Genomic DNA, 20979 nt, shown 5'->3' with positions numbered 1-20979 from the left:
AATCATTGTTTAAGATCCACAGTCCCTGACATTTGGGTGTCCATGACTGGTTTTCCTAGTTGCTGCTAATACTAATAAAATGTCTAATCCTTTACTGAAACTTTCTGTTTACTTTTATGACCATTTTTGGAACTCACTGATGCAGGATAATTAAAGGGTTTTGTTTTTTAAAAAGTCCTAAAAGCCTTTCCTTCATTCATATGTAATCGTTTAATTTCTTCTAAATCAACTGTAGATTAAAAAAACAAATCAAAGTCTTTAATATTTAAAAACCCTGATGGACAGTCTTCTGATACTGAAACAAGATGACAGATCCTCCAAGATCATTTTAAATGGATCAATGGAAACAAATGGTTCCCAGAGCAACAACTCTCTTCAACCACTGTCTATTAGATCACAGCTATGGGGCATACAAAACAAACACCTGATAATCTAAATGGACAGCTTGTGTCTAGTCTATGGTCAAGACTGTGTGACTGCATCTACACTGGCATGATTTTGCGCAAATACTTTTAATGGAAAAGTTTTTCCGTTAAAAGTATTTGCGCAAGAGAGCGTCTATACTGGCATGTGCCTTTGCACAAAAGATTTGCTTTTGTGCAAAAGCATCCATGCCAGTATAGACGCGCTCTTGCGCAAGAAAGCTGCAATGGCCATTTTAGCCATCGGGCTTTCTTGCGCAAAAAATTGATGTCACCTGTCTACACTGGCCTCTTGTGCAAGAACACTTGTGCAAGAGGACTTATCCCTGAGGAGGCGCGTCAGAGTATTTGCACAAGAAGCACTGATTTTGCACATTACAACGTCAGTGTTCTTGTGCAAATACTCACAGCCAGTGTAGACAGGCGGCAAGATTTTGCGAAAAAGCAACCGCTTTTGCACAAAATCTTGCCAATGTAGGCACAGCCTGTATGTTTAATTGTAGTGTGAAGTTACATTGACTATAAAAGAGTCAGGTTTTGCTATTTTGCATGTTGTTACTTTCGCTGGTACACAGACTTGCAGAATAATATAACATTTCAACCCATGATGCAATGGGAATGGTGTCTCTTCTTTCTTGGCTATTTGGAAGTTGTTTGGAATATATAGGTAGAATTGAGTGCAAACATGATTGGAAGTGCTTTCAAATGCTTTATTGACAGTAGGAGTTTCTGAAATTCTCAAAATAACCTATTTCTAATCAGCTTAGCACCTTTCATTCTTTAGAAGGGTACAAGAAATAAAAGTGAGCTGGCCTATATAATAAACTAGAAGATTTACCAGGTGTTGCTCGGGTCCTGAACTTAATTTTGTTTTTCAGAAAATGAAATGAAAATGTATGTGCTTCAGTTAAATCATTGCTCTGGGGTGGGGCTGGGGAAGAGGAGTTCAGCAGGCAGGCTGCTCCAGGAAGAAAAGACTACTTCAATCCTTTCTAACCACAGTAGCTTGGGACCAGGTGAGAAGTATAGCAGGCACAGGCATGGGAGAGGTGCATGTTCCCTGAGTGGAGGATAGACAAACACATGGGAAAACAGACACATAAGTATACAGACTCTGAGGTATACAGTAAATAGCAGTCCCTTTCTCCATCCCTGCCCACCCAATGGGGTTATAACTGTCCCGGTCCCCATCTCTGGCCACTTGCTGCCCCCTGTGGTCATTGTACAGTATAACTATTCCTCCTACTAGACCCCTTCCTTTTCATTTTATGAGAAACAATCAAATTCTAGGCATATCCCATTGACCTTGGTTTAAGTTATGATAAGAGGATGCTGAATCCCAAATGTGGTGGTCCTAGCTCCTGAGGTTTAAGAGGAGCTCTTGAACAAACAGACCTACGGATAGATAGACAGACAGACACATGCATCTGACGAAGTGGGTCTTTGCCCATGAAAGCTTATGCTCCTACACTTCAGTTAGTCTATAAGGTGCCACAGGACTCCTCGTCGCTTTTGCAGATTCATACTAACACGGCTACCCCTCTGATAGTAGACAGACAGATGAACATTTCTAAAATATATAGTAAGATTAAGTGTGACTTGCGTGACCAGCATTGTAGAAGCATATAGAAGGCATGGTCCTTACCTCATGGACTTTCCTCTAAAAGGAAAATTCTGCTGTCATAGAAAATTTGTAAGGCCTCAGATTGGTGAGATATTGGATTAGTGAAGGCAGTTCTGTGCCATATATGAAATACATTTGCTAACAGATGCCTGGTAGGAGATTTTGCATGGAATGTATGTGCTGCACATTGAGATGGCTACTTGAGTATGCACTCTCATCGATTTACCTGGCTTGGTGTGATTAAACTAGGGTTCTTGGATACCTATTGTTGCATTGCATGGGAATTGTTAGTCTATATTTTACAAACACCACCTGGAAGGAAATGGATACACTCCCTCAGTCAAAATTACAAGGGAACACTGAAAGTGTACACACAAGTCTATAAAACAGCAATGAACAGCTTTCCTGTGGCTACCACTGACCAGGGAGCTGCATTCAGACAGATGCTTTTGAATAGCTGTTTTAGCATTATTGAGCTTTGATCCAGCTGTTAAAAAGAACAGTCTTTCAAGGGGCTGCTTCTCTCACACAACCTGTAGCAATCTGATATATTGGAGCAGCAGCTGAGTAGAAAAGCTGTGGCCATATAAGAAAAACAAGTCCCCGCTTTTATGTCTGAATATTCTCAGACAAGTCTGTGTAGCAGTTTGTCGACATTCTTTGATAATTCTTAAATGCTGGCAGTTCTATCTGTCTAAATTCTTATTTGGGGCTCATCACCCCGGTAGCTGAATCACAGGAACATTTTGGAGATAATCCAGCTACGAAATCCCTTGAATAACAATGATCATCAAATGGGCCCCTACCTGAAATGTATATCTGGGATTATCGCTTTCAGATCTAGGAGATTTAGCCCCCAACAGAGCAAAGCACCTAAGTGCTTATATAACTTTGAGCATGAGTAGGCCCTCTTGAAATCACTGGTACTTCTCCCATGCTTAAGTGCTTTGCTTGATTGGTCCCCCAGTGAACTTGAACATCACCATTTCACTTATTACATTAATTAAGGATGGAGGAAAGTGGAAGCAGCTAAAACTTCCCCTTTCAAGGGAACACAACTCAAAGATGAGTATTTTGCCAAAATGTCACTTGTGATTAGGGATGGAGAAATTGGTTTGGATAAAAAAAAACCCAGGCCCATCACCATAGAGCCTTCATGGACTTGCAGAAGCAAATCTCAGTTCTGTTCAGATTCTGAAATGTATGGAGTGGTGCATCTGGAGCATGTAAAAATATGAAGGCAAGTTACAAAATGACTAGGTTTATTAAGAGAAATTAGTTCAACTGATATGAGCTGAACCTGCATAAACAAGCGGGAGCTGACTGCACTATGGTTTGGTGCTGGAAAAACTTCACACATTTGAGTGACAACACCCTCATCCAATGAAACACGTGACAGAAGCATTACCTCACTGGGACAGTTATATCCATGCCATGATAGTTTAATTACTGATTAGGGACAGACTTTATTCATCTGGTCATAGAGTTATAGAATTGGAAGAGATTTCAGGAGGTCATGGAGTCCCAAAGCAGGACCAATTCTAATTAAATCATCCCAGCCAGGGCTTTGTCAAGCTTGGACTTAAAGACCTTTAGGGATGAAGATTCCACCCCCTCCCCAGGTAACCCATCCCAGTGCTTCACCACCCTCCTAGTGAAATAGTTTTTCCTAATATGCAACTTAGACCTCACCCACAGCACTTTAATACCCTTGCTCCTCCACACAGATAAGGTGTTTTTCAGTGTGGTACACCTTTGCATCTCTAGGGTTTCATCTACGCAGCTTCCCTCTTCTGCAAAAGCCAGAAAAAATGAGGAAGAATGGCTCTTGCACAAAAACCTCTTGCGCAAAAATGTCTCCTAATTAATTATGCAAATAAAGTGTGGCAATATGCTAATCCATGCTTCATTTGCATAGGCTTTTGCGGAAGAGGGAAGCTGTGTAGATGTAGCCTAGATGCTGATAAGGAAAGGAACCAGAGTGCCCTACTATTAGAAGAAAGTCTGATTTTGTGAGGTCTCCAGCCCTTTTGGCTCAGAGCATCTGTGTAGTTCAGAGAAGCAACCAAACTTTTGGATACTCACCAAAACCACACCCAAATGTTTCAGATTTGCAGCTCACAAGCTATGGTCCCCAAATAGTCCCTTTCAACAAAGCAAGTTGATCCTCAAAGACTTCATGTAGGGCAACTAGAAACCATGGGGTTGACTTTGGATAAAGTATATCCCTTTCCTTCAAAAGGCAGCTTGATCCTCGCTCATGTTCTGTGATGTCCTCTGAGTATCAAAGGGAATGGCGGAGCACTTCCAAGCCTGCATTTGCTGAGTGCAAGGTGGACAGGCAGCCCAAGCTCCTAAAGACCCAAACATAAACTACCTGCCTTCACTTTCACGGACCTTCCAACCCCCTCCAACCTACTGTGTCTCATTCACTAGTGAAATGCTAACTCCTGCTTCCATTCAGACAATGATGCCAGCTTACACTGCCCAGTTGTTAAATCTTCAGACAAGCACCTTCATGCTTTCTCCTATGGTGCCCTTTGCTCTTGGGAGGCACCCTTCATACAGATCCTCAAAGACACCTCATCTTGCTATAAATCCTTCCTAAAAACTCTCTTTTTTCACTATGTCAAGAAAAAAAATGACAATAGTTTGGCTGCCGGTGTGATAAGATCACTGCTGATCAATACAATCTCATTGAACTCCCCTTTTGTCTGTAGCAATCTGTTTTCTCATCTTATATTTAGATTGCATGCTCTTTAGAGTAGGACCATCTTGTTTTTACAGCAGTTGGTGTTATGGGGTTCTGGTTTATGACTAGGATTCAGAACAGGGACTTCAAGCTAGACTTCCCAGTCCTCAGGTGAGTACCTTCACCATAGCGCTATGGCAATTCTCAGCTCAGATGCATTCTCTTTGCCTCATCCCTCACTCAATGCCCCCAAACCTGAAAAATCTTTCCTGAAAAATGTTTTGTTAAAACCAAACACTTTGAAAACAGGGGTGGCTGAAAGACAAGAAAATATTTCATTTCAATGACTTCGCATTTTCTGATTAAAACAAACATTTCCTTGAAGACTTCCTGGCCAGCTCAAGCTGAGAGCCATTGTGCCTTGTGAAAGCATCTCAGCAAAGTGAAAAGGGTGTCTTGGGCATTGTACGAGAAGTGGGTAAATCTTAGCAGTCCTGATATGAAACAAATAAGTTTCACTAGGTTTTGCTTCAGTTGTGCTGGATTTGCATAAAGCAGTAACGCCACACAAGCCTAAACAGGTACAAACCCACTCCAACTAAGGGTACGTCTAGACTACAGGTTTTTGTCGACAGAAGTTTTGTCGACAGATACTATCAACAAAGCTTCTGTCGACAAAGAGCATCTAGACTACATTCAGTTCTGTCGACAAAGCAAGCTGCTTTGTCGACAAAACCCTGTAGTCTAGACACAACCCTACAGGCAATAACACCTTCTGTCGACAGAACTCTGTCGACAGAAGGCGTTATGCCTCGTAAAATGAGGTTTACCAGCGTCGACAAAACTGCTGAGTTCTGTCGACGTTATGTCGACAGAACTCAGCGGTAGTGTAGACACAGGTATAGTTTTGTCGACAAAAGTCCACTTTTGTCGACAAAACTCTGTAGTCTAGACACACCCTAAATCTCTTGGGTTTGAGCCACTGAAACCATGGCAATCTGAAATTGTGGGGTTTCACATTGCCCTGGGATGAGTTTCCTCTTGCTATGGAATTCCCTGTTGTACAGAGTATCATTTGCTAAATCTATTACATGAGATATTTCTCTCAGCCCACTAATTAAGACCTTTGTGTGCCTTTCTTCCACTAGAGATCACCCAGCCTTTTATCTTCTTGCCTGTTCCTGGGTTTACTGCTTGAGTTTACTTGACTCCCCATGACTCCCCACTTTCTCCTTCTCTCTTGCAGAAGCTCAGGGCTTTCTCTCCCCTAAGTCTTCCTCATTGTCCCTATTAATCTCTGTCCTACCAAGGAGTAACTAAAAACTCTGTCCTCTATAATCCCCTTCTGCTTTATAGGACTTATAGGCTTTGAAGGTGAAGACAAGGAGCTTGAATTTGACATGGCAAATAACTGGAAGCTAGACAAGGGACTCTAAATAGGGCAAACTGACTTCAGCAGATGCAAACTGGCTGAAACTGGGGAGTAGAGAGAGTGGGAGCCTGGGGAGCATGAGGCTGTCAGTAATAAGAACAAAGAAAAAGGGATGGCATTTGGCAACGTACCAAGAACTTGGCTGGGGGAAAATGGGACTAAAGAGTTGAACTTGAATCTTTCTTCTAACCTACCCCCGCTTCTTCCTCCACCTTATTCTCTCTCCTTTTCTCCTCTCTACTCTTCAAATCTCCTTCTTTATTCAGAGTGTAGCTGGAGAGAGCTGAAGGTGTAGGATAGGCAGTAGGGGTTAAAATAGGGGAAGGCCTAATTGCTGTTCGTTGCTTTGCTCAGATGTGTAAACAGAGCATTATTTACAGTCACTACCTGGTGATCATGCATCATGGAGGCCTGTTCCATTTGCCATGCACTAAACATGTCACGTGCATTAGTATTTGTCAGTAATCCTACCAGACTATACACGTTAGCCTTTAAAAGCCAGTCATTTGTTGAGATAAGTCATGGGGCTTTGGCTTTATTTTGACTCCCAATGTTATCGAGGCAGTCAAATGACTTCTTTATTTAAGAACCACTGTGAACTGCACTTTATATCATTTTTATGATCCCCAAGATGAATATTAACAATGTCCATATTGTGAAATTACACCCCGCTTTAATAATGATCGAATTACTGGATGTAATTCTGAAAAAGATGGCCATTTTCTCCAAGCGCATTAGGACACTCTGGCTCTAGTCCTGCTTAGCTCTTTGGCTCTCAACCAATTTAAATTAGCTTTGAGTGTTGCTCGCTCTGTCTCTTATCACACTGTGGTGGTTCACATTGGCAGATGCTTTGAAAAAAGGGAAAAGTTTCACAGCCCTACCGTTGCCCTCATTTAAATTCATGCAACATCACGGAAATCAATGACGCTGGATGGGTGATATCAAGGGCAGAATCTGACCCTTGGTTTTTACTGCAGATGTGAGCATGCCGTATGTATATATCGATTCCAGAGAGTTTACTCACCCTGTTTTTGCCAAGTGTTTGCAGCCAGGGCAGGACCCTTCTTAGGATTTATGGGGCCCTACACAGTACTATTAAACTGGTACACCTATGCCCAATGGCAGCCTGGAGCGGGGGAATGATTTTTCAGAGATCTGATTTTATAATCTTCAGCAACACACTGGTGAAATATTTTTAAAGCAACATTTAAACTCAGGTCCTGTAAACTAACACAGTAAATTCAGAAACTTACAGGATATACCTGGGGTTGGCAAAAGGCTATGAAATGGCTTCATTACCACTTGAATGGCTCATTCACAGGGCCAATGTTCCACTAATAGGTCAGGCGAGGGTTTTTTTTCAATTTTAAGTTAATAAGATTGTCTCCAGAGAAAGCCAAGCCACAGAACAGGGATAGGAAGAGGATGTTAAGCAGGGGTGGCCTGTGAGTATAGGCCAACTTGGCCATCACTTAGGGCGCCACCTTCTACAGGGCGCCTGGGGCGCCCCATGATGTCATCATGCCATTGATGGCCGTGCAAGCGGGGGCGCCGATCGCGTGTTCCGCCTGGGGTGCCAGCTGCCGCAGCCCGCCTCAGGCCGCCCCTGATGTTAAGGCGCAGTGGTGCCCCAGATTTTCAGGTGCCCTACACAGCTGTGTATTCTGCATATGGTGAGGATGGCCCCGCACCATGGTAGGCTAATAGTGTCATTCCACTGCTCTCAACCTGCAGCAAATTCTTGGAGTGACAACATGATTCACATATTGCCTCGGCTTCAGCTTCTGCAGAGCTATTGCACTGGCTCCGGGGAAGCTTCAGGTGGGAAAAGGCTTTAGACAGGATCCAAACTCCCTCCATTCCTACCTGGAGGCTGTGCCTGAGCCACCCAGCCAGCTTTCCTGGCCAGGATAGAGATGGGAAAGACACCTTTATATGTCCCCATCTCTGGCATTGTGATCTGAAAGACAGTCCTGGCTACCCTGCACTATGTTTAACGAAGGCACCTCTGTGCTACCACAGCCCCCACTGCTTGAATCCATCCTTGGCAATGAAAAGATTCCAGAGGGAAGTGAAAACAAATACAGAAAATGGAGACACCAACTCGCCAGTAGCCATATTAAACACCCCCACAAAGGGAGCCCTTGTGGTATGTTCTGCGCTATAGAGTCAGCCCGGCTGATCAGAACCCAGGTCTGAGCACCTGGGCTAGCCTAGCCTAGATGTGAGCAGCACTACTACAAAGCACTACCAGAGTTATGGCATCCCTACTGCTGCTGCGCTCCCCAGCACATCTTGACTGCAGGCTTCTTGCGCAAGAAGCTTTTTGCGGAAGAGATCTTCTGCAAAAACGTCTTCTGCAACAGCGCGTTCATACTACAAAAGCGCAAGAGAGCGTCCAGACTGAATGGACGCTCCGTTGCAAGAAAACTCTGATTGCCGTAAACAGAATGGCCACCAGGGCACCTGTGCTTCTTTTGAATGGCTCTTTTTGCACAACCCCTCCCTCCACCCCTATCCCCAGTTTCTCTGTCCACACACACCTTTTTGTGCAAGAGCTTTTGAGCTAAAAGGAATTATTCCTTGTAGGCTACGTCTAAGCTTCACCCCTCTGTCAGCAGAGGGGTGTAGTTTAGACGTAGCCGTAGAAAAAGGAATGCCTATACTGCAAAAAACCCTTCTGTTCTGTTGATTCACTGTAAATTTTCTTGTGTGAAAACGTGCTTGAGGTGTGGATGCTCCGTGAGTTTTTGCCCAAAAACTCTGCAGTGTAGACATAGCTCCAGCGTTGTGTAGTACTAGGACTTCTGAGGGCATATCCCAGAATTCCTGGGGCTGCAGTAAACTACATAAGAATGGCCATACAGGGTCAGACCAAAGGTCCATCTAGCCCAGTATCCTGTCTTCTGACAGTGGCTAATGCCAGGTGCACCACAGGAAGTCAACAGAACAGGGAATCATTAAGCAATTCCTCTTCTGTCATCCATTTCCAGCCTCTGACAAATGGAGGCTAGGGACACCATTCCTACTCATCCTGGTTAATAAGTATTGCTAGACCGAACCTTCATGAATTTATCTGGTTGTTTTTTCAACCCTGTTGAAGTCCTACTTTTCACAGTATCAAAAGCCTCATACTTTATTGAGTATCAGAGGGGTAGCCGTGTTAGTCTGAATCTGCAAAAGGGAGTCCTGTGGCACTTTATAGACTAACAGATTTATTGGAGCATAAGCTTTCGTGGGAAAAACCCACGTGCATCTGACAAAGGGGATCTTTGCCCATGAAAGCTTATGCTCCAATAAATGTATTATACTTTATTGAGTGAGCTAGCACACTGGTACAGGGAGAAGCTGGGTGAAAGGAATAACCATATACCATTTCTAAGGGATTAGACCTTACAACCCATAACTTACAATACCAACGCACTAACCCCTGAGCTGTGAGCCACATCCAATGTACCTCCTCCTACGGAATTGTGGGAGAATTTGTTTATCTTATTGGGCACGCAAGAGGGCTCGTGGGAAAGCACTGGAGGACTATTAGCACTTGAGTACTTTTAACCTGCAGACTGCAAAAGGTAGAAGGTTACCAGCCTGAGTGAAAGCAGAACCTGTTTTCTAACCAACAGCCCTAGCTGGGCCAGCAAGTGTGGGTTTACAGCATCACGTAGGTGGAAGCGTTCAGTGTGTAGAGAGAAGGGTTTTGGGTCAGCATGTAGGTAAGAACCTGATGTAAATCCACGATGAAGATGTACACTTAGAAAATGCACCATGAAGCATCAGATAGAATTGGCACACAGGTGACAGATCACAAAAACTTTTAACTGCTAACCATAGCCCTCTCTCCTATATGGACGCAATTTGCTATATCAGGGTCCAGACTTCATTCAAAAGAGCTATGCACAAGTTGTCCCAAATATTTCTAATGGGCTGTATAAAGATAGCTTCATTTCTGTTTTGTTTGCATGTATGTGTGTATGTATCAATCACATCAGTACTGATGGTTATGTCTCAGAACGGCATGAACTGGTGGGAGATAATCACAAGCTAAACTACTGCTGTCAAATGGAAATGAGTAAATCAAATATTCCGCACTTGGCCTTCAGCAAAAGAGAGTGTATATAATAGTCATGTGTTTTTTATCTCAGGATGAATAGAAAAGTGCTTCCTTAAGTGGTTTAACATGGGTGATATAGTCAATATAAGAAAGTTTTAGGGTATTATTTACTGCCTACTCATTGAGCATAACTTTCCAGGAACCTTTCCACCTACATAAAGATCATTCATTTAGGGTGTGTCTACACCTCACCCTAAACTTGCAACAAGATACGCAATTTGTGCTATGCATCTACATAGCGCCAAATTTTGAAATAGCATGCTATTTCGAGACATCCCTCAACCCTCATGGAACGAGGTTTACCGGGATGCTGAAGTAGCGCACCTGTTATTTCAAAAAATATTGTGAAATAACGGGCAGCTTGTGCAGACATGAGGAAGCTATTTCGGGATACCTCCAGTATTCCGAAATAGCCGTGTAGTGTAGATGTACCTTTAGAGACAGTGCTCTTTTTAATTAGTCAGCGCACATACATATACAAAGACTATAATATATGACAGAGAGGAAGTATCTTAACAAGGATCTAAGATGGAAACCTCAGAATTGTCCATTTCCCCCTTTTCACTTCCCAGGCCTCCCCCTCTTTATACTTAATTGTCTCTTTGTCTAAAGTTGGGGACACCAACCTCATAGAACTCAATTACAAGTACTCTTTTCAGAGCCTGGGATTTCTGCTCCTAACTTACTGAGACATATCTGAAACTCTTCCCTAATTATGTGATTTCCCATCTCCTGTATAACATGGGTGTGGAGAAAAATATTTAAAGAATGTTATAAAGCACAGTGAGATCATCAGATGGATGGCCTTAAAAATGAAAAACATTAAATAATGATGAATAGTGCAATAAGTTCCATTCTTCTCTAATTCCCTCTTAGTTGGGGGATGGACATGTTTTTTGCTTATCTTCATTCACCAATTTCCATTTATTTCTGCCAGTTGTTGCTGTTCTTTTTGTGTGAGGATGGCATTAGAAAATAAAAGCTGATTTTAGAAAAGTGAAAGCTGTGGAATCCTGGGAACAAAATGTTTAAAAGTGAAGAGAGAAAAAAAAAAGATGTGGTGAAATGAGATCAAACTATTACAATGAAACATTTTAGGCAGAAACTATCCAAGCTGCTCAAGTTATTATGCTGCAGTTCAAAAGCCTGATCAATGAATGGAAAGACTCCTATTGACTTCAGTGGCGCTAGGTCAAGTCCTCAGTGGGACTCAGTTGCCTAAAAATGCTGGCAAAAAAAGAGCCTGCAATGTGTACAGAACGAATACATGGAGGAGGGCTGCCGCTATAACTCTGTCAAGTAAATATGATGAACAAAACCCTTGCAGCCTTGCAAGGCTAGACGGCTCAAATGAGGACATACATTCCAAATAGCTTTACTCCAAAGGCAAGACATCACATGGTCTGAAAGGTTCTTTGTTTTTAAATAGGGCACAAGTTTTTTGAATAATGTGAAGCCACAGCAGCTGATTACATACATTATATACAACTGGGAGTGACTCAGGATTGTCTGGAAGAATGTGAATTGTTTAAATGATTGTGTCTCCGGCAGGTAAAGCTCCTGCCTGAGGAAAATACTAACAAAAGATAGTTAGACTTCTTCACAAAATAAGCAGCTGGAAATTAAAAAAGAACTGGTACCATGGTGCCAGCACACCATGACACTTAATCATGGGCTTAATTTCAAGCATGTGTTTAAGTTCTACTGGTGCTCATTTGGTAGAAGAACTTAAAAAAGGGACACCGTGGCTTCACAACCATGTAAAAGAAGCAGTGAGAGATTAAAAAAAAATCTTTTAAAAAGTGGAAGTCAAACCCTAGTGAGGTAAATAGAAAGGAGCATAAACACTGCCAAATTAAGTGTAAAAATGTAATAAGAAAAGCCAAAAAGGAGTTTGAAGAACAGCTAGCCAAAAACTCAAAATGTTTTTTAAGTACATCAGAAGCAGGGCCCCTGGATGATTGAGATACAAAAGGAGCACTTAAAGATGATAAAGTCATTGCAGAGAAAGTAAATGAATACTTTGCTTCCGTCTTCACGGCTGAGGATGTTAGGGAGATTCCCAAACCAGACCCATCATTTGTAGGTGACAAATCTGAGGACTTGTCACAGACTGAAGTGTCATTAGAGGAGGTTTTGGAATTAATTGATAAATTTAACAATAACAAGTCACCAGGACCAGATGGCATTCACTCAAGAGTTCTGAAAGGACTCAAATGTGAAACTGCAGAACTATTAAATATGGTTTGTAACCTATCCTTTAAATCAGCTTCTGTACCCAATGACTGGAAGATAGCTAATGTAACACCAATATTTAAAAAGGGCTCTAGAGGTGATCCTGGCAATTATAGACCGGTAAGTCTAACGTCAGTACCAGGTAAATTAGTTTAAACAATAGTAAAGAATAAACTTGTCAGACACATAGATGAACATAATTTGTTGGGCAAAAGTCAACATGGTTTCTGTAAAGGGAAATCATGTCTTACTAATCTATTAGAGTTCTTTGAAGGGGTCAACAAACATGTGGACAAGGGGGATCCAGTAGATATAGCATACTTAGATTTCCAGAAAACCTTTGACAAAGTCCCTCACCAAAGGCTCCTACTTAAATTAAGTTAAGGAATAACAGGGAAGATACTTTCATGGACTGAGAACTGGTTAAAAGACAAAAGGTAGGAATAAATGGTAAATTTTCAGAATGGAGAAGGGTAACTAGTGGTGTTCCCCAAGGGTCAGTCCTACGACCAATCCTATTCAACTTATTCATAAATGGTCTGGAGAAAGGGGTAAGCAGTGAGGTGGCAAAGTTTGCAGACGATACTAAACTGCTCAAAGCAAACTGTGAAGAACTTCAAAAAGATCTCACCAAACTAAGTGACTGGGCAACAAAATGGCAAATTAAATGTAATGTGTATAAATGTAAAGTAATGCACATTGGAAAAAATAACCCCAACTATACATATAATACGAGAAGAGCAACGAGAATGATTAAAGGTCTAGAGAACATGACCTATGAGGGAAGGCTGAAGGAATTGGGTTTGTTTAGTTTAGAAAAGAGAAGATTGAGGGAGGACATGACAGCAGTTTTCAGGTATCTAAAAGAGTGTCATAAGGAGGAGGGAGAAAACTTGTTCATCTTGGCCCCTGGGGATAGAACAAGAAGCAATGGGCTTAAATTGCAGCAAGGGAGGTTTAGGTTGGACATTAGGAAAAAGTTCCTAACTGTCAGGGTAGTCAAACGCTGGAATAAATTGCCCAGGGAGGTTGTGGAATCTTCATCTGTGGAGATATTTAAGAGTAGGTTAGATAAATATCTATCAGGGATGGTCTAGACAGTATTTGGTCCTGCCATGAGGGCAGGGGACTGGACTCAATGACCTCTCGAGGTCCCTTCCAATCCTAGTATTCTATGATTCTATGATGGGGGCTAATTTAGCTACAACTAATCAGGAAAGAGATCTTGGAGTCATCATGGATAGTTCTCTGAAGATGTCTACTCAGTGTGCAGCGGCAGTCAAAAAGCAAACAGGATGTTAGAAATCATTAAAAAAAGGATAGAGAATAAGTTGGAGAATAACTTATTGCCCTTATATAAATCCATGGTATTCCCACATCTTGAATACTGTGTACAGATGTGGTCTCCTCATCTCAAAAAAGAGATACTGGCATTAGAAAAGGTTCAGAGAAGGGCAACTAAAATGATTAGGGGTTTGGAACAAGTCCCATATGAGGAGAGATTAAAGAGACTAGGACTTTTCAGACTGGAAAAGAAGAGACTAAGGGGGGATATGATACAGTTCTATAAAATTATGAGTGGTGTGGAGAAAGTAAATAAGGAAAAGTTATTCACTTTTTCCCATAATACAAGAACTAGGGGCCACCAAATGAAACTAATGGGCACCAGATTTAAAACAAATAAAAGTAAGTTCTTCACACAGCGCATAGTCAATCTGTGGAACTCCTTGCCTGAGGAGGTTGTGAAGGCTAGGACTATAACAGGGTTTAAAGAGAACTAGATAAATTCATGGACGTTAAGTCCATTAATGGCTATTAGCCAGTATGGGTAAGAAATGGTGTCTCTAGCCTCTGTTTGTCAGAGGCAGGAGATGGATGGCAGGAGAGAGATTGCTTGATCATTACCTGTTCGATTCACTCTCTCTGGGACACCTGGAATTGGCCACTGTCAGCAGACAGGGTACTGGGCTGGCTGGACCTTGGGTCTGACCCAGTATGTAGTGTAACGAGTGAGATCTTTTATGAACGTCTGTAAGATTCCAAACTAAATAGTTATAAGATGTGTCTACAGGTTCTGTGTATGTATGTATGTGTATGGTTGCTATACGTCTAGGTTTTCCCAGACTTTGTCACTTTTTCATCCTCTGCTTTCTGTTTGGGCTGACCTTTCAAATAAGAAGCCATAGCCATGCTTTTTGCAGAGCGGACTGCAACTCAGGGCCCTGATTGGTCTGCTTCCTGATTGATTCCTGGCAACTGCCTGATCCCACCTCCCAGGCCCTGACTGCCAGCCCTGGGGAAAGAGAGAGCCCCGCACAGAGATGCTGACAGTTGGCTATCACTGCATCTGGGTCTCTACCAGCCATCGTATTAGGGATGTTAAATATCGGCTAATTGAATAGTCGATTAACCTCATGAATTCTTATCAGTTAGTCGACTATTCTATAGTCCCCAGGGGTTGGGGCCAGAAGTCAGTGCGCTCTGGTCCCACTCCTGAGGACCCCCCTGCCACTCCACGCTGCTGCCTCTGTATCAGGTCTGGGAGCTCAGCCCCTTCCCTGGATAGGAGCTACTGACACCCTATGCTTCTGCCTCTGTATCAGAGGCATCAGCATGGGGTGCCAGGTGGGAAAAGTCCACAAAGGGAGCAAGTTTAAAAACTATCTGCCTTTGCAGACCAGCTGCCTGTCACCCCTTGCTACTGCCTCTGATACAGAGGCAGCAACATAGGGTGGCAACAGCCCCTATCCAGGAGAGGAGCTGAGCTCCCAGACACGGCATTAGCTGGATCTGAACCAGGCTGCCTGGCCTCTTGGCTCCTAATACACTTTAAATGCTGAGCCACAGCGGGGGTATGTCCCAGACCCAGCACAAGGCTGGGCTGCTAGCCAGCCTGCTAAAATTTTACTGGCAAGGGGTGGGGGAAGGAAATGAGCGTAGTCTATAGCATTAACCTATAAGCTTTGGCTTATTGGTTAATCAACTACACTATTACATCCCTAACCCAACCAACAAGACAGGAAGTGACATTGCTCTCTATTGCCAGATCCCAAGTACCCCTCTAGCAAACCCAGATACCTCCTCCCAACAAACACACACCCTTCCAGAATTCCCCAGCTTTATCTCCCCTGCCAGCCATGTCCTTTGCTTGTGAACCTCAAAAGTGGTAACCCTATGTATGTGTATCTCCAGAAAACTGTAACCGTAACTATGGTGAGAATTCAACAGCATCTCGCAACAGGATAGGGAGGCAATTAGGCATGGAGAGGGGCTATTGCCAGCCAGAAAAGACTGGTTCTAAACAAGCTAGCCATTGTTCAGCCTGGGGGCTGGGGACGAGGGGGGAGAAACTCTCTAAGAAAAAGGGAGAGTAAAAAACCCCAGTTCTTGCAAATTAAAGTGGGGAAAAGAACCTCCTTTTAAAAATATCTACAGTGACAGAAAAACAGCTACAAAGCCTTTTTAAATGGAAGGGGTTTTAACTGAAGTTTATCCAGAGTTGAGGGATAGTCTTCAAGGTGGGAGATATCTGTGAATGCTGGCTGTCTCCTATGGGTAGGGGGTTATGCTGACAAACTGTTAAAATCTGGAAGTCACCTATTACCTTTGATTTAATCCCTCTCCAAGAAGGATAAAGGCTAAAGCTGAGTCTTTGTTTCCTTGGATGTTTGCTTTCCCTCGTATTTCACGAGTCAGTCTGTAGTTATTCTAGTAAATCTTTTTTCTTCTTATTATTTTTGCCCCAAAGAAGTGACACACGTTCCATTCAAAGTCACATATCCCCTATCCAGTTTGCATGCCAGAGATCTTCTTGGGGCAAAAATGCAATAGGGTGGGTTTCAAACCTTCAGGGTCGATGAACCAGAGCGGAAAAAGCCCAAGTGTCTGGAATTTAAGAACTTGGGAAGCCGGGATGTGGGGTGACTCAGAATTGGACAGAAAGGGCTGGTGGAAGCCAGGGTGAGACGTTGTGCGTGTGGGCTGTCTACTGGGATCTGAGCTGTAGCATCAAACCATTAAGGCACTCAAGGCTACAGGGCATTTGAAGAGGGCAGTTTAGAAGACTTCAATCTTCTAAATAATGCAGAGCCAGCAAATACGTATCAGAACTAGGTTTGACATAACCACGAGGATCCAAGTGGATTTGAATTCAATCTCTTAGAAATGTTTGGCTTACACTGTTAAAATGGCAGTGTGCCATGCATTCGACGATACACCCATAACATCCCCAGCTTTGAACACAACACTCTCTGTTTCGCAGTACAAAACAGAGCTGGGTGCATGCTGACTGGAATTTGTTGCCTGCTTAAGGTACATAGCTGACAAATGAGCCAATATGTCTCTGGCAAAAACACTTTGAAGTGGCAATGAAACATGCACATGTTAATCTTTCAAAGCACAGCCACATGATGAGGGAAGACTGGGATAGCTGCAAAGTTTTGCTGCACAAAGTTGTCTCATTGAAATAAGGTTGGGAGGCAATAGCAGAGTGGTGCAGATAGGGTAGTGTAGGGAGAGTTCAATAAAATTCATTCCTCACTGACCAACCAATGGAGCCTCATAAGAACAGAAGAACAGCCATACTGGAGCAGACCAACAGTCCATCCAACCCAGTATCCTGTCTGCCGACAATGGCCAATACCAGATACCCCAGGGGCAGGGAACACAACAGGTAATACTCACATGATTCCTCCCCTGTCACCTACCTCCAGAGATACAGAGGCTAGGGACACCATTCCTACCCATCCTGGCTAATAGCCATTGAAGGACTTAACCTCCATGAATCTATCCAAGTCTTTTTGAACCCTGTTAAAGCCCTAGCCTTCATCATGTCTTCTGGCAAGGAGCTCCAGAGGTTGACGGTGCACTGAGTGAAGAAAACCTTCCTTTTGTTTGTTTTAAACCTGTTGCCTATTAATTTCATTTGGTGACGCCTAGTTCTTATATTGTAGGAATAAGTACACAACTTTTCCTTGTTCATTTTTTGCATACCAGTCATGATTTTATAGACCTTTGTCATACCTCCCCTTATTCTCTCCTCTTTTCTAAGTTGAAAAGTCCAAGTCATTTTAATCTCTCTTCATAGGGGACCCGTTCCAAACCCCTAATCATTTTTGAGCCTCCTGAAACTTTAGATAACCTTGGATCCTTTAGGGCAGAGATGGAGAACGTGGGAATGACACAGTCAGGCATAATGGTACACGGGTTCTAGTGAAAGAGAGAATTCCATTGCCAATCAAGAGGACCGGATCCTTTATAGCCATTGTAAAATACTTTCTCTAAACCTCCCTCAATGCTGGGATGACTATAAAGGGCCAGATTTTCAGCTGGCGTAAGTAAGCAAAGCCCTGTTGACTATTGGCCCTGCTTGTCTGCCTCTCTATTCACCATTCAGCCCCATGGAATCTGAATTCAAATGGACTTACTCTTTGATGCATCCCACTGGAAAAAGCTTCTCCCCTGCTTTTCTAGCACTAGCGATTAAACAGGCACATTTCACATTAATTACCATATGTTACCCTCTATCCACAATCAATATGGCCTTAAAGGTGACATATTTTAGAACAGCATCGATGGTTGGGCTAGCGGCTCAGATAATCAAACACATCTGATTACATCCCTCTCACAAATGAAAAGCCAAGGTGGCTTTGCTGTGCAAGTAGTTTTGGAAACCAGATTCTATTAAATTTACTACATGTGAGCTTAATGATTTATGATCAATGGAGCACACACTCATCATAATAAGGCCGGGTAGATGGCTGACTATAGCAGACTTTTTGATGTAAATGAGCACAGATAGCTTTCAAAAATAAACAAGGCTATTAAATATGAACCAGATAGAAACTTTAATTATTTCTAACTAGAGCAGCAGAGGAAACAAATGACTGAAGAGGGACTCACTTAACATTACTAATGGGAAACCCATTCAGCATCATTTAGCTATCCATTGATGTGAGTAGCAGATGTGTAGCTAAACCCCAGTCAATCTATCTCCCCACCTGTGTCTTACTGGCACTTACAGAGACAAATCCAAAGGGCAGCTGAAACCTATGTTGACTTCAGTGTGAACTTCAGGATCCTAAGCTCAGGAGGGGTAGCTCCCAAAAACCGGGCCCCATTGCTATAAGTGGGAGCCAAGTTTAGCTTCCATGATGATTTTGGTTACTGTAAGGAGGAGGGTTATAAAACCTAATCTGAACAGATCTATTTTCATGTATTTGAAAAAAATGTAATAATCTAGTGAAAAAGAGGTATTGTCATATTTGAACATCTCTATAATGAGGCAGGTGTCCTACTGTGGCAAGAAAAGAGTTAAGAGCAGGCCAGAGAGAGCCTGTGCAAACCCAGCCAATTAGGAAGAGGCTTATAGCGAGCCAATCAAAAGGCTGCTTTCTGGGGCAGCCCTGATATAAGAAGTGCTCAGCAGAGACAACAGCAGTGGGGCCCTGACCACCAAGGGCGAAGGGCCACAGCCGAGGAGGAAGCACCATGGGTGGAACAGTGCTGGGCAGGCTCAGGGGAGCAGAGAAAGAGAGAGGCTCCTGCCTGATACCTTCTAGGCTGCAGCCTTGAGACCTAAGTGCTGAGAAGGTGCAAGGGTCACAGAGAAATGCCCCAGGGAGCAGACAAGGGAAAAGAAGACAGGCAGAACAAAGCTGCCCCCAGAGGGTCTCTAGGCTGCCATTGAGAGTTGTGGCCGGGCCTGGGTACCCCCCACCCTTGCACTACATCTATCCACACTGAAGTGTGGATTATACAGCTGTGGCTTGCCCCTGAGATGAGGGGCTAGACTTTGGGAGTGTAGTTGGTCATGGATGGCAGGGATCAATTGAGGAGAACTGATACACCCCCAGAAGGGGGAGAGAACACAGTGGTGGGCACTGCCATAGGCCAGTGTCCTGAAGAGGACACTGGTCTGGGGAACGACATGGGTCCTGAGCCATAGGATGGAGACAGTGGAGCAGAATGATGACGGGCGAGACACCGACCAGAAGGCAGCACACTCCAATGGACGGAGCCAATTCCCAGTGTGATCTGTAGGGGAGTCACCACAGTGGGGAGTCAACCCTGTTACATCCCTCTTCCCTGAAGGGTAGCCATGCCTAAGAGGATTGTGCCAGCAAATATAAAATAACTATCAACAAAAAGCAAGATTGCATCAGTCTAAGATTGCATCTACCTCCATCGAGTCTGCAGGCTGTTTGATTTCACTGGGACTGCAGGTGGAACTAAGGGTCCGTACATGCAGCTTCTTTTTCAGGATCATGCTCACAGAAAGGAAGACAAGAGAAATCCACACCTGATGGAAGCTGAATCATTTCCAGTTACAATAAGGCAATGAGGTGAGGTTAGTAACACATACTGAGTCACACTTATAGAATCATAGAATCATAGAATAATAAGTCTGGAAGGGACCTCAAGAGGTCATCGAGTCCAGCCCCCCACCCTCAAGGCAGGACCAAGCTCCGTCTACACCATCCCTGACAGATGTCTATCTAACCTGTTCTTAAATATCTCCAGAGAGGGAGATTCCACCACCTCCCTTGGCAATTTATTCCAATATTTGACCACCCTGACAGGAATTTTTTTCCTAATGTCCAATCTAAACCTCCCCTGCTGCACTTTAAGCCCATTACTCCTTGTCCTGTCCTCAGAAACCAAGAGGAACAAATTTTCTCCTTCCTCCTTGTGACACCCTTTTAGATATTTGAAAACCGCTATCATGTGCCCCCTTAATCTTCTTTTTTTCTAAACTAAACAAGCCCAGTTCATGAAGCCTGGCTTCATAGGTCATGTTCTCTAAACCTTTAATCATTCTTGTCGCTCTTCTCTGTACCCTTTCCAATTTCTCCACATCTTTCTTGAAATGTGGCGCCCAGAACTGGACACAGTACTCCAGCTGAGGCCTAACTAGTGCAGAGTAGAGCGGCAGAATGACTTCATGAGTTTTGCTTACAACACACCTGTTGATACAACCTAGAATCATATTTGCTTTTTTTGCAGCAGCGTCACACTGTTGACTCATATTCAACTTGTGGTCCACTATGACCCCTAGATCCCTTTCCGCCATGCTCCTTCCTAGACAGTCGCTTCCCATCTTTTATGTATGGAACTGATTGTTCCTTCCTAAGTGGAGCAGTTGTCGATGGGGGGAGAGGTAGAGGGGCGACTGGCCTGGGACCTGGTGATTCAAAAGGCAGCTGGAGCCCTGGGCCTTTTCAATTTCCACTGGAGCCTGTTGCAGCACTAAGGGTGCCCAGTGCTGCCTGAGGCAGGCTAGCCCTACACCTTCTGTCTGAGGCCCCACCCCTTTGGGGGTGCGGAGCTGCTCCCTCCCTCTGCCTTGCCCAGCGATCTGACCCGTCTGTCTGCTCCACTGTATAGAGTATGTCTACACAGAAATAAAAACCTCACACCACAGGCATGGCTGCCCTGTGTCAGCTGACTTGGGCTTGC

This window comes from Pelodiscus sinensis, chromosome 2 (genome assembly GCF_049634645.1).
Source record: "Pelodiscus sinensis isolate JC-2024 chromosome 2, ASM4963464v1, whole genome shotgun sequence".
Taxonomy (NCBI): Eukaryota; Metazoa; Chordata; order Testudines; family Trionychidae; genus Pelodiscus; species Pelodiscus sinensis.
This window is presented reverse-complemented; position numbering follows the sequence as displayed.